The sequence below is a fragment of the Bombina bombina genome, chromosome 7 (assembly GCF_027579735.1).
Source record: "Bombina bombina isolate aBomBom1 chromosome 7, aBomBom1.pri, whole genome shotgun sequence".
NCBI classification, from domain to species: Eukaryota; Metazoa; Chordata; class Amphibia; order Anura; family Bombinatoridae; genus Bombina; species Bombina bombina.
This window is the reverse complement of record NC_069505.1, coordinates 413,053,532-413,067,092: the sequence shown is the minus strand read 5'-3', so window position 1 is coordinate 413,067,092 and position 13,561 is coordinate 413,053,532. Positions and strand designations below refer to the sequence as shown.

The window sequence follows — 13,561 nt, the reverse complement described above, 5'->3', positions numbered from 1 at the left end:
CCCAAAAGACACTTCCTGTATAACTCAGATTCCATCCATTTTAAATTAAAATTACATCCCTTCTTTAATAACACCATAGAAACATAGATTTCAATATCAGATAAGAACCATAGGCCCAACAAGTCTGCCTATATTACTTATGAAGTATATGCTTAATTACGCTTTAGTATAGTCATATATATCTCAGAAATGAATTGGTACATAGGATAGCCTTTAGATTATCACAGGCATTAATTAGTATGTAGGATAGCCTTATGCTTATCCCAGGCATTGTTTAGTACGTAGGATAGATAAAATTGTGTGTAACCCTGCGCAGGATTTTCTAAAATACCAATATGCCAGTAGGTAATGGAGAACCCCTGTCTCCACAAGTGAAAAATAGAAAAGATAAAAATAACTACCTTAAAAAAGATAAGAAATTTTAAAACCTCTGGCGCTACAAAAAATATTTGTTGCTAAAATTGGAAAATAGAAAAAATTGGATAAATGTGATATGACCTACTTGGTTAAAAAACGTTATAAAACAACCTTTGGTCTTAGTGATAACTTAAACAACGTTTGTTATATGTGAAAAATTATGTTTTTATTACATCAAAAAAATAAATAAACAATATGCAGATAAAAAATATATAGCTGATCAGCTAATACAATTAAAAATAAATAAATAAGTGCAGTATCAAATATAAAATAGCATAGCATAAACACAACAGAAATACACAATAGAACTTGATCCAAAGAAAGTTCATAAGCCTTCAAGGGTTAATATGGGTTAGATCCAGATGGGAACGAAATCAGAGACTCCTTCAACAGCTGAGATGTCGAATGCCAATTGTAGCTGGAAGGGAGCTGAAATGACAATGAATCCAAATCAAAAGAACAGCAGAGAACCAAAATTGAGGTGTTCAATTTTACTTACACCGTGTTTTGGTCTCTGCAGCAGCGGTCAGACACTGAAAGATAACAGTGGAAGCGGATGTTTCTTTAATGTAGAAGCGATGTCAGATAACTGCTCCACTCAGGGATTCTCACAGTATCGAAGCCGGTCTGTAATGACTACGTCACGTAACGTCAGAGTGGGCGGAGCAACGCGTTTCAGCCCGTTCAGGGGCCTTTGTCAAGCTCCAGAAGAGAGTGTGGTAGGTCCTTTTTATACCTATAGCTTTTATGTTGATTGGTTGAGTGCCATAAGTAGGAGTGTCTTGCAATTTAAAGACAAGGTTAGTAAAGGAAGTGTGCGATCAAACAGTAAAAAAATAACACAATAATGATACATTGTTCATGAGTGCAAATTTCTTGCTATACAACATATTACCTTATCTATCTCAATTAGTATTTATATATAATAGTAGCGATCATATTTGAAAAAGGGCAGCTGCAAAAAGTAAAAACAAAGATATGCAGTGATGTATGATCATGATTCAGAAGCGATACATAATTTATTATCACCAAGACCAAAGAGCTATACTAAAATGAACAAATAAACAAATAAATAAATCAATCACAGTGCATCCAATTAATCGTTATAAAACTATTATAAAGACAACCTTTATATATATAAAAAAAGAATCTTTATAAAAACACTAAATAGACCTATACGTATAAAAGCAATTATATTAAAAATATTAAAAATATTAAAAATAGGGGGAATTATACCAATCACAATATTATATAATATATGTTTGCATATATCAAGACATATACACATATATAATGGTACTTAAAGGGATATACTAAGCACAATAACCAAACAGTAGTTGTGCATATCTTTCCTTGTCCACATATACATGTGCTAAAATTTACAGACTATTGTTTGATTTTCAAAAATTGTTTGATATTAAAACGTTAAGAATATATAAATGTGGAACAAAAATAGATTTAAATTTAAATTACTGGACTTAATTAATTCTAATCTCTGAGAAAACAACCTATATCAAAGTCAATATTTAAACCATTGGGTTGTAATGTCTTTAGTTCAAAGATCCATTTTGTTTCTTTTTTAATTAAATTAGATTGAATGTTGCTACCCCTCCAATGTGGTTTAACCTTCTCTATTCCTATATATGAGAAATGGGCTAAATTCCCATTGTTACATGCAGCAAAATGCTTTGGTACAGGGAGGTCTTTGTTCCTGTCTAAATCATATTTTTCTATAGACCATATGTGCTCCCGTATACAGTCACGTAATGGTCTTTCCGATTCACCTATATATTGTTTGCCACATCGGCATTGTATTAGGTAAACCACATATCTGTCAGAGCATCTTATAGTATCTTTGATCTTAAAAGACTTTCCTGTTATATTAGATGTAAACTCCTTCTGTTTCTTAGAATGTTTACAGGCCTTGCATGTTAAGCAGGGAAAAAAGCCATTAATTTTCTTACCTGTTAAGTCCTGCTGTGATTTATTTTTATTCTTATTTTTATTCTCAGTAGGTGCTAAAATTGTTTTCAGGTTGCGAGCCTTTTTATAAACAATTTGTGTTTAGCCGGTAAAATAGAACCCAAATGTTCATCATTTTTTAAAATCCCCCAATGTTTTTTTAAAATTTTTTCTATTAAATGTTTATTGCTACAGTATCCAGTAATAAAAGGGATAAAAGTGTTATCATTCCTTCTTTGAATTTTATTTTGGGATCTCGTATTATTTTGAACTAGATCCTGTCTGTTAACTTCTCTTACTTCCATACGTACCTTTTCTATTTTGTTAGCATTATAACCTCTCTCTATAAATTTTTGTTTCAGCTTATCTGATTGGGCATCAAAATCAGTTAGATTTGAACAATTTTTCTTTACCCGTAAAAACTGGCCTTTGGGAATGTTCTCAAGCCACCTTGGGTGGTGACAGCTAGTATAATGAATATAACTGTTGGCGTCTACAGTTTTAAAGTGCGTTTTAGAGAGAATTTTATTATTAACAGGAAATAATTCTAAATCTAAAAAACTAATATTTTGTCTACTTTTTTCGTAGGTAAACTTCAGGTTTAGTTCATTATTATTCATCGAGACAATAAATTCTTCTAGTATATTTTCTTCCCCTCTCCAAATAATGAGGATATCGTCTATATAACGTTTGTATGACACCAGGTTTGCTCCAAAAGGGGTAGTGGATAAAAAAGTTTGTTCCCAATATCCCATAAATAAATTAGCGTAACTTGGAGCAAACCTGGTGCCCATAGCCGTTCCTCTTTCCTGATTATAAAATTGATCCATATAGCTAAAAACGGTGTAAGTAAAATTGAACACCTCAATTTTGGTTCTCTGCTGTTTTTTTGATTTGGATTCATTGTCATTTCAGCTCCCTTCCAGCTACAATTGGCATTCGACATCTCAGCTGTTGAAGGAGTCTCTGATTTCGTTCCGATCTGGATCTAACCCATATTAACCCTTGAAGGCTTATGAACTTTCTTTGGATCAAGTTCTATTGTGTATTTCTGTTGTGTTTATGCTATGTTATTTTATATTTGATACTGCACTTATTTATTTATTTTTAATTGTATTAGCTGATCAGCTATATATTTTTTATCTGCATATTGTTTATTTATTTTTTTGATGTAATAAAAACATAATTTTTCACATATAACAAACGTTGTTTAAGTTATCACTAAGACCAAAGGTTGTTTTATAACGTTTTTTAACCAAGTAGGTCATATCACATTTATCCAATTTTTTCTATTTTCCAATTTTAGCAACAAATATTTTTTGTAGCGCCAGAGGTTTTAAAATTTCTTATCTTTTTTAAGGTAGTTATTTTTATCTTTTCTATTTTTCACTTGTGGAGACAGGGGTTCTCCATTACCTACTGGCATATTGGTATTTTAGAAAATCCTGCGCAGGGTTACACACAATTTTATCTAACCTTCTGTATTTGTTTCCCCACCTGTGTTTACCCAGCTGCTAGGACCATGTCTGATAATGTTTTCAAATACAGAGATGAGGTCTATAAAGGAATATATAACATTTTCTCTTCAGATATCATCGTTACCCCAGGTAATGTAGACTCATTATGTAAGCTAATGAAAGACTTAGAAGATAAACTAATATTAGAAATGAAACATAGGACTGAGTTTATCTTTATAGAAAAATATTTAGAAAATAAAAGAGTCCCACGTGGCCTAAGAATTAAGAAAGAATGTTCCTTTAAAATAGATGATTTTGATTTCAAGAAAAGATGGAACGATATTTTAGAACAAGCATCTTTCAATCTTATGAGATTAATAAAAGATTATAGAGGTGAGATCTTGAAAAGACTAGAAGTTGAGATAAAGGAATTAGAGATTCAATTAAAGGAATTTGAAAGCAATGAGGAATATATTAATAAAGAAATAGAAATTAAAAAGCTGTTAAAAAACACTAAGGAGGATATTTTGAAAGTAAAAATAAGAAAATTTGAAAGGGACAGAGAGGATTATTTATCCCATATTAATCAACCAATCTGGGACAATTATATCTCCCACAAATGGAGACATACTAATAAAGGAGAGAATGAAAAAAATATTTCAATAAAAGAAAATGGTATAAATCATAATAATCACCACACAGGGTATGAACAGAGAAATTACAATCATAGAATAAATTCTAATTATCAACGTTCACATGACCATCCCCAAGCCAGATTTTTTGATAATAGCAATCAATGGAGAGCTGAACAAGGGCCTAATTTTACCCCTAATTATAGAAATGGAAGTAATAGAAATTATGATAATGGATATGCTTCAAATAGAGAACAAAGACAAAATTTTGAACCTAGACGCCAGTTTTATCGAGAACAGAGAAATAACTCAAATCAGGGTGATAATACATACAGAGGACCCTATACTTATCAAAATGGGACATTTAACACAAATAATCAATATCAACGAGATCAAAAAAGTTTTGAGTATAATACCCGAATAAATAGACAGAACTCCAATCAGAACAAAAGTAATGATTGGAGGTCAAATAATAGATTTGCCCCTTTACAAAATGAAAAAACTGATGATCATGCTAATCCTTCCACTTCCTCGTCTTTTTTAGGACAAGGCCAAAGTTCACTTTTCAGCCCATTACCTCAAAGAGATGTAAGAAAAAGAAGGGCATCAGGCAGAGAGGAAAGAGAGGAGGGAGTAGGAGACCCAAAAAAATCAAGATTTTAAGTAAGTCAGAGACACATTTAGGAATCTTTAATTTAAGTAAGAAACAATTAAGTAAAGATCATGAGGATATATTAAAGAAAGGCCTATCATTCGCACCTAGTTGCAAATTAAATAAATTTGGAGCATATATTGATGCACACAAATTATGAGAAAATTGACAGTAAAAAAGTGGTTTTTAAAATCAGGGACTGAGAAATTAGCTGATAACTCTCTAATTAATGATAATGAATTTATCCATACCCAATTGAAAGGAAAATCAACTTTTTATCCGAAATCAGATAAAGGCCCTTTTTTAGAAACATTTGAAAAATTAGTGTTAAGAGATATTGAGAATTTAACCGAAGAGAAAATCAACAAAACACACAGTAATCTAAATAAGAAACAATTAAAGGTTATTAAGGAGCTGGAGACTGATGATCTGATAATAAAGCCCGCCGACAAGGGCGGAGGTATAGTAATTTTAGATTCTATTGATTACCATAAAATTTGTGATAACCTTCTTAAAGATAATGAAACCTACAAAAAATTAGCAAATGATCCCACCAAGAGATATTCTGATGTTTTAAAAACACTTTTAAATGGAGCACTAAATAAGGGCATACTTAATGCTAAAGAAATGAATTACTTACTTCCAAAATTTCCTAAAATTTCCTTACTTTATTGCTTACCAAAGATACACAAGAGTTTGACAAACCCACCTGGTAGGCCGATTATATCAGGAATTGGATCCTTACAGCCAACCTTTCCGAATACTTAGATATTTTCCTCCAGAAATATGTTAGATCTTTGTCCTCCTATCTGAAAGACTCAACAGATGTATTAAAATTAATAGAAAACATCCCGTGGCAAGAGGATTTTCTTCTTGTCACGTGTGATGTTGCGTCGTTATATACGTGCATCAACCATGCAGACGGCCTACGAGCAGTTAGACACTTTTTAGATATTGACAATACTATTAAAAGTGAACAAAAATCTTTTTTAATAGATTCAATAGAATTTATTCTAACACATAATTTTTTTAGCTATATGGATCAATTTTATAATCAGGAAAGAGGAACGGCTATGGGCACCAGGTTTGCTCCAAGTTACGCTAATTTATTTATGGGATATTGGGAACAAACTTTTTTATCCACTACCCCTTTTGGAGCAAACCTGGTGTCATACAAACGTTATATAGACGATATCCTCATTATTTGGAGAGGGGAAGAAAATATACTAGAAGAATTTATTGTCTCGATGAATAATAATGAACTAAACCTGAAGTTTACCTACGAAAAAAGTAGACAAAATATTAGTTTTTTAGATTTAGAATTATTTCCTGTTAATAATAAAATTCTCTCTAAAACGCACTTTAAAACTGTAGACGCCAACAGTTATATTCATTATACTAGCTGTCACCACCCAAGGTGGCTTGAGAACATTCCCAAAGGCCAGTTTTTACGGGTAAAGAAAAATTGTTCAAATCTAACTGATTTTGATGCCCAATCAGATAAGCTGAAACAAAAATTTATAGAGAGAGGTTATAATGCTAACAAAATAGAAAAGGTACGTATGGAAGTAAGAGAAGTTAACAGACAGGATCTAGTTCAAAATAATACGAGATCCCAAAATAAAATTCAAAGAAGGAATGATAACACTTTTATCCCTTTTATTACTGGATACTGTAGCAATAAACATTTAATAGAAAAAATTTTAAAAAAACATTGGGGGATTTTAAAAAATGATGAACATTTGGGTTCTATTTTACCGGCTAAACCACAAATTGTTTATAAAAAGGCTCGCAACCTGAAAACAATTTTAGCACCTACTGAGAATAAAAATAAGAATAAAAATAAATCACAGCAGGACTTAACAGGTAAGAAAATTAATGGCTTTTTTCCCTGCTTAACATGCAAGGCCTGTAAACATTCTAAGAAACAGAAGGAGTTTACATCTAATATAACAGGAAAGTCTTTTAAGATCAAAGATACTATAAGATGCTCTGACAGATATGTGGTTTACCTAATACAATGCCGATGTGGCAAACAATATATAGGTGAATCGGAAAGACCATTACGTGACCGTATACGGGAGCACATATGGTCTATAGAAAAATATGATTTAGACAGGAACAAAGACCTCCCTGTACCAAAGCATTTTGCTGCATGTAACAATGGGAATTTAGCCCATTTCTCATATATAGGAATAGAGAAGGTTAAACCACATTGGAGGGGTAGCAACATTCAATCTGATTTAATTAAAAAAGAAACAAAATGGATCTTTGAACTAAAGACATTACAACCCAATGGTTTAAATATTGACTTTGATATAGGTTGTTTTCTCAGAGATTAGAATTAATTAAGTCCAGTAATTTAAATTTAAATCTATTTTTGTTCCACATTTATATATTCTTAACGTTTTAATATCAAACAATTTTTGAAAATCAAACAATAGTCTGTAAATTTTAGCACATGTATATGTGGACAAGGGAAAGATATGCACAACTACTGTTTGGTTATTGTGCTTAGTATATCCCTTTAAGTACCATTATATATGTGTATATGTCTTGATATATGCAAACATATATTATATAATATTGTGATTGGTATAATTCCCCCTATTTTTAATATTTTTAATATAATTGCTTTTATACGTATAGGTCTATTTAGTGTTTTTATAAAGATTCTTTTTTTATATATATAAAGGTTGTCTTTATAATAGTTTTATAACGATTAATTGGATGCACTGTGATTGATTTATTTATTTGTTTATTTGTTCATTTTAGTATAGCTCTTTGGTCTTGGTGATAATAAATTATGTATCGCTTCTGAATCATGATCATACATCACTGCATATCTTTGTTTTTACCTTTTGCAGCTGCCCTTTTTCAAATATGATCGCTACTATTATATATAAATACTAATTGAGATAGATAAGGTAATATGTTGTATAGCAAGAAATTTGCACTCATGAACAATGTATCATTATTGTGTTATTTTTTTACTGTTTGATCGCACACTTCCTTTACTAACCTTGTCTTTAAATTGCAAGACACTCCTACTTATGGCACTCAACCAATCAACATAAAAGCTATAGGTATAAAAGGACCTACCACACTCTCTTCTGGAGCTTGACAAAGGCCCTGAACGGGCTGAAACGCGTTGCTCCGCCCACTCTGACGTTACGTGACGTAGTCATTACAGACCGGCTTCGATACTGTGAGAATCCCTGAGTGGAGCAGTTATCTGACATCGGCTTCTACATTAAAGAAACATCCGCTTCCACTGTTATCTTTCAGTGTCTGACCGCTGCTGCAGAGACCAAAACACGGTGTAAGTAAAATTGAACACCTCAATTTTGGTTCTCTGCTGTTCTTTTGATTTGGATTCATTGTCATTTCAGCTCCCTTCCAGCTACAATTGGCATTCGACATCTCAGCTGTTGAAGGAGTCCTCTGATTTCGTTCCGATCTGGATCTAACCCATATTAACCCTTGAAGGCTTATGAACTTTCTTTGGATCAAGTTCTATTGTGTATTTCTGTTGTGTTTATGCTATGCTATTTTATATTTGATACTGCACTTATTTATTTATTTTTAATTGTATTAGCTGATCAGCTATATATATTTTTTATCTGCATATTGTTTATTTATTTTTTTGATGTAATAAAAACATAATTTTTCACATATAACAAACGTTGTTTAAGTTATCACTAAGACCAAAGGTTGTTTTATAACGTTTTTTAACCAAGTAGGTCATATCACATTTATCCAATTTTTTCTATTTTCCAATTTTAGCAACAAATATTTTTTGTAGCGCCAGAGGTTTTAAAATTTCTTATCTTTTTTAAGGTAGTTATTTTATCTTTTCTATTTTTCACTTGTGGAGACAGGGGTTCTCCATTACCTACTGGCATATTGGTATTTTAGAAAATCCTGCGCAGGGTTACACACAATTTTATCTAACCTTCTGTATTTGTTTCCCCACCTGTGTTTACCCAGCTGCTAGGACCATGTCTGATAATGTTTTCAAATACAGAGATGAGGTCTATAAAGGAATATATAACATTTTCTCTTCAGATATCATCGTTACCCCCAGGTAATGTAGACTCATTATGTAAGCTAATGAAAGACTTAGAAGATAAACTAATATTAGAAATGAAACATAGGACTGAGTTTATCTTTATAGAAAAATATTTAGAAAATAAAAGAGTCCCACGTGGCCTAAGAATTAAGAAAGAATGTTCCTTTAAAATAGATGATTTTGATTTCAAGAAAAGATGGAACGATATTTTAGAACAAGCATCTTTCAATCTTATGAGATTAATAAAAGATTATAGAGGTGAGATCTTGAAAAGACTAGAAGTTGAGATAAAGGAATTAGAGATTCAATTAAAGGAATTTGAAAGCAATGAGGAATATATTAATAAAGAAATAGAAATTAAAAAGCTGTTAAAAAACACTAAGGAGGATATTTTGAAAGTAAAAATAAGAAAATTTGAAAGGGACAGAGAGGATTATTTATCCCATATTAATCAACCAAACTGGGACAATTATATCTCCCACAAATGGAGACATACTAATAAAGGAGAGAATGAAAAAAATATTTCAATAAAAGAAAATGGTATAAATCATAATAATCACCACACAGGGTATGAACAGAGAAATTACAATCATAGAATAAATTCTAATTATCAACGTTCACATGACCATCCCCAAGCCAGATTTTTTGATAATAGCAATCAATGGAGAGCTGAACAAGGGCCTAATTTTACCCCTAATTATAGAAATGGAAGTAATAGAAATTATGATAATGGATATGCTTCAAATAGAGAACAAAGACAAAATTTTGAACCTAGACGCCAGTTTTATCGAGAACAGAGAAATAACTCAAATCAGGGTGATAATACATACAGAGGACCCTATACTTATCAAAATGGGACATTTAACACAAATAATCAATATCAACGAGATCAAAAAAGTTTTGAGTATAATACCCGAATAAATAGACAGAACTCCAATCAGAACAAAAGTAATGATTGGAGGTCAAATAATAGATTTGCCCCTTTACAAAATGAAAAAACTGATGATCATGCTAATCCTTCCACTTCCTCGTCTTTTTTAGGACAAGGCCAAAGTTCACTTTTCAGCCCATTACCTCAAAGAGATGTAAGAAAAAGAAGGGCATCAGGCAGAGAGGAAAGAGAGGAGGGAGTAGGAGACCCAAAAAAATCAAGATTTTAAGTAAGTCAGAGACACATTTAGGAATCTTTAATTTAAGTAAGAAACAATTAAGTAAAGATCATGAGGATATATTAAAGAAAGGCCTATCATTCGCACCTAGTTGCAAATTAAATAAATTTGGAGCATATATTGATGCACACAAATTTATGAGAAAATTGACAGTAAAAAAGTGGTTTTTAAAATCAGGGACTGAGAAATTAGCTGATAACTCTCTAATTAATGATAATGAATTTGTCCATACCCAATTGAAAGGAAAATCAACTTTTTATCCGAAATCAGATAAAGGCCCTTTTTTAGAAACATTTGAAAAATTAGTGTTAAGAGATATTGAGAATTTAACCGAAGAGAAAATCAACAAAACACACAGTAATCTAAATAAGAAACAATTAAAGGTTATTAAGGAGCTGGAGACTGATGATCTGATAATAAAGCCCGCCGACAAGGGCGGAGGTATAGTAATTTTAGATTCTATTGATTACCATAAAATTTGTGATAACCTTCTTAAAGATAATGAAACCTACAAAAAATTAGCAAATGATCCCACCAAGAGATATTCTGATGTTTTAAAAACACTTTTAAATGGAGCACTAAATAAGGGCATACTTAATGCTAAAGAAATGAATTACTTACTTCCAAAATTTCCTAAAATTTCCTTACTTTATTGCTTACCAAAGATACACAAGAGTTTGACAAACCCACCTGGTAGGCCGATTATATCAGGAATTGGATCCCTTACAGCCAACCTTTCCGAATACTTAGATATTTTCCTCCAGAAATATGTTAGATCTTTGTCCTCCTATCTGAAAGACTCAACAGATGTATTAAAATTAATAGAAAACATCCCGTGGCAAGAGGATTTTCTTCTTGTCACGTGTGATGTTGCGTCGTTATATACGTGCATCAACCATGCAGACGGCCTACGAGCAGTTAGACACTTTTTAGATATTGACAATACTATTAAAAGTGAACAAAAATCTTTTTTAATAGATTCAATAGAATTTATTCTAACACATAATTTTTTTAGCTATATGGATCAATTTTATAATCAGGAAAGAGGAACGGCTATGGGCACCAGGTTTGCTCCAAGTTACGCTAATTTATTTATGGGATATTGGGAACAAACTTTTTTATCCACTACCCCTTTTGGAGCAAACCTGGTGTCATACAAACGTTATATAGACGATATCCTCATTATTTGGAGAGGGGAAGAAAATATACTAGAAGAATTTATTGTCTCGATGAATAATAATGAACTAAACCTGAAGTTTACCTACGAAAAAAGTAGACAAAATATTAGTTTTTTAGATTTAGAATTATTTCCTGTTAATAATAAAATTCTCTCTAAAACGCACTTTAAAACTGTAGACGCCAACAGTTATATTCATTATACTAGCTGTCACCACCCAAGGTGGCTTGAGAACATTCCCAAAGGCCAGTTTTTACGGGTAAAGAAAAATTGTTCAAATCTAACTGATTTTGATGCCCAATCAGATAAGCTGAAACAAAAATTTATAGAGAGAGGTTATAATGCTAACAAAATAGAAAAGGTACGTATGGAAGTAAGAGAAGTTAACAGACAGGATCTAGTTCAAAATAATACGAGATCCCAAAATAAAATTCAAAGAAGGAATGATAACACTTTTATCCCTTTTATTACTGGATACTGTAGCAATAAACATTTAATAGAAAAAATTTTAAAAAAACATTGGGGGATTTTAAAAAATGATGAACATTTGGGTTCTATTTTACCGGCTAAACCACAAATTGTTTATAAAAAGGCTCGCAACCTGAAAACAATTTTAGCACCTACTGAGAATAAAAATAAGAATAAAAATAAATCACAGCAGGACTTAACAGGTAAGAAAATTAATGGCTTTTTTCCCTGCTTAACATGCAAGGCCTGTAAACATTCTAAGAAACAGAAGGAGTTTACATCTAATATAACAGGAAAGTCTTTTAAGATCAAAGATACTATAAGATGCTCTGACAGATATGTGGTTTACCTAATACAATGCCGATGTGGCAAACAATATATAGGTGAATCGGAAAGACCATTACGTGACCGTATACGGGAGCACATATGGTCTATAGAAAAATATGATTTAGACAGGAACAAAGACCTCCCTGTACCAAAGCATTTTGCTGCATGTAACAATGGGAATTTAGCCCATTTCTCATATATAGGAATAGAGAAGGTTAAACCACATTGGAGGGGTAGCAACATTCAATCTGATTTAATTAAAAAAGAAACAAAATGGATCTTTGAACTAAAGACATTACAACCCAATGGTTTAAATATTGACTTTGATATAGGTTGTTTTCTCAGAGATTAGAATTAATTAAGTCCAGTAATTTAAATTTAAATCTATTTTTGTTCCACATTTATATATTCTTAACGTTTTAATATCAATCAATTTTTGAAAATCAAACAATAGTCTGTAAATTTTAGCACATGTATATGTGGACAAGGGAAAGATATGCACAACTACTGTTTGGTTATTGTGCTTAGTATATCCCTTTAAGTACCATTATATATGTGTATATGTCTTGATATATGCAAACATATATTATATAATATTGTGATTGGTATAATTCCCCCTATTTTTAATATTTTTAATATTTTTAATATAATTGCTTTTATACGTATAGGTCTATTTAGTGTTTTTATAAAGATTCTTTTTTTATATATATAAAGGTTGTCTTTATAATAGTTTTATAACGATTAATTGGATGCACTGTGATTGATTTATTTATTTGTTTATTTGTTCATTTTAGTATAGCTCTTTGGTCTTGGTGATAATAAATTATGTATCGCTTCTGAATCATGATCATACATCACTGCATATCTTTGTTTTTACCTTTTGCAGCTGCCCTTTTTCAAATATGATCGCTACTATTATATATAAATACTAATTGAGATAGATAAGGTAATATGTTGTATAGCAAGAAATTTGCACTCATGAACAATGTATCATTATTGTGTTATTTTTTTACTGTTTGATCGCACACTTCCTTTACTAACCTTGTCTTTAAATTGCAAGACACTCCTACTTATGGCACTCGACCAATCAACATAAAAGCTATAGGTATAAAAGGACCTACCACACTCTCTTCTGGAGCTTGACAAAGGCCCTGAACGGGCTGAAACGCGTTGCTCCGCCCACTCTGACGTTACGTGACGTAGTCATTACAGACCGGCTTCGATACTG

The 13,561-nt window shown here is 31.6% G+C and overlaps 2 protein-coding genes across 2 annotated transcripts in view; one reads left to right on the top strand and one right to left on the bottom strand.

The window, feature by feature from the left end:
* Positions 1-13,561, top strand: part of PVALB (parvalbumin) — a 267,268-nt gene that overhangs the window by 53,312 nt on the left and 200,395 nt on the right. The gene's annotated exons all lie outside the window — the stretch shown is intronic.
* Positions 1-13,561, bottom strand: part of NCF4 (neutrophil cytosolic factor 4) — a 120,716-nt gene that overhangs the window by 98,291 nt on the left and 8,864 nt on the right. The window lies entirely within an intron of this gene.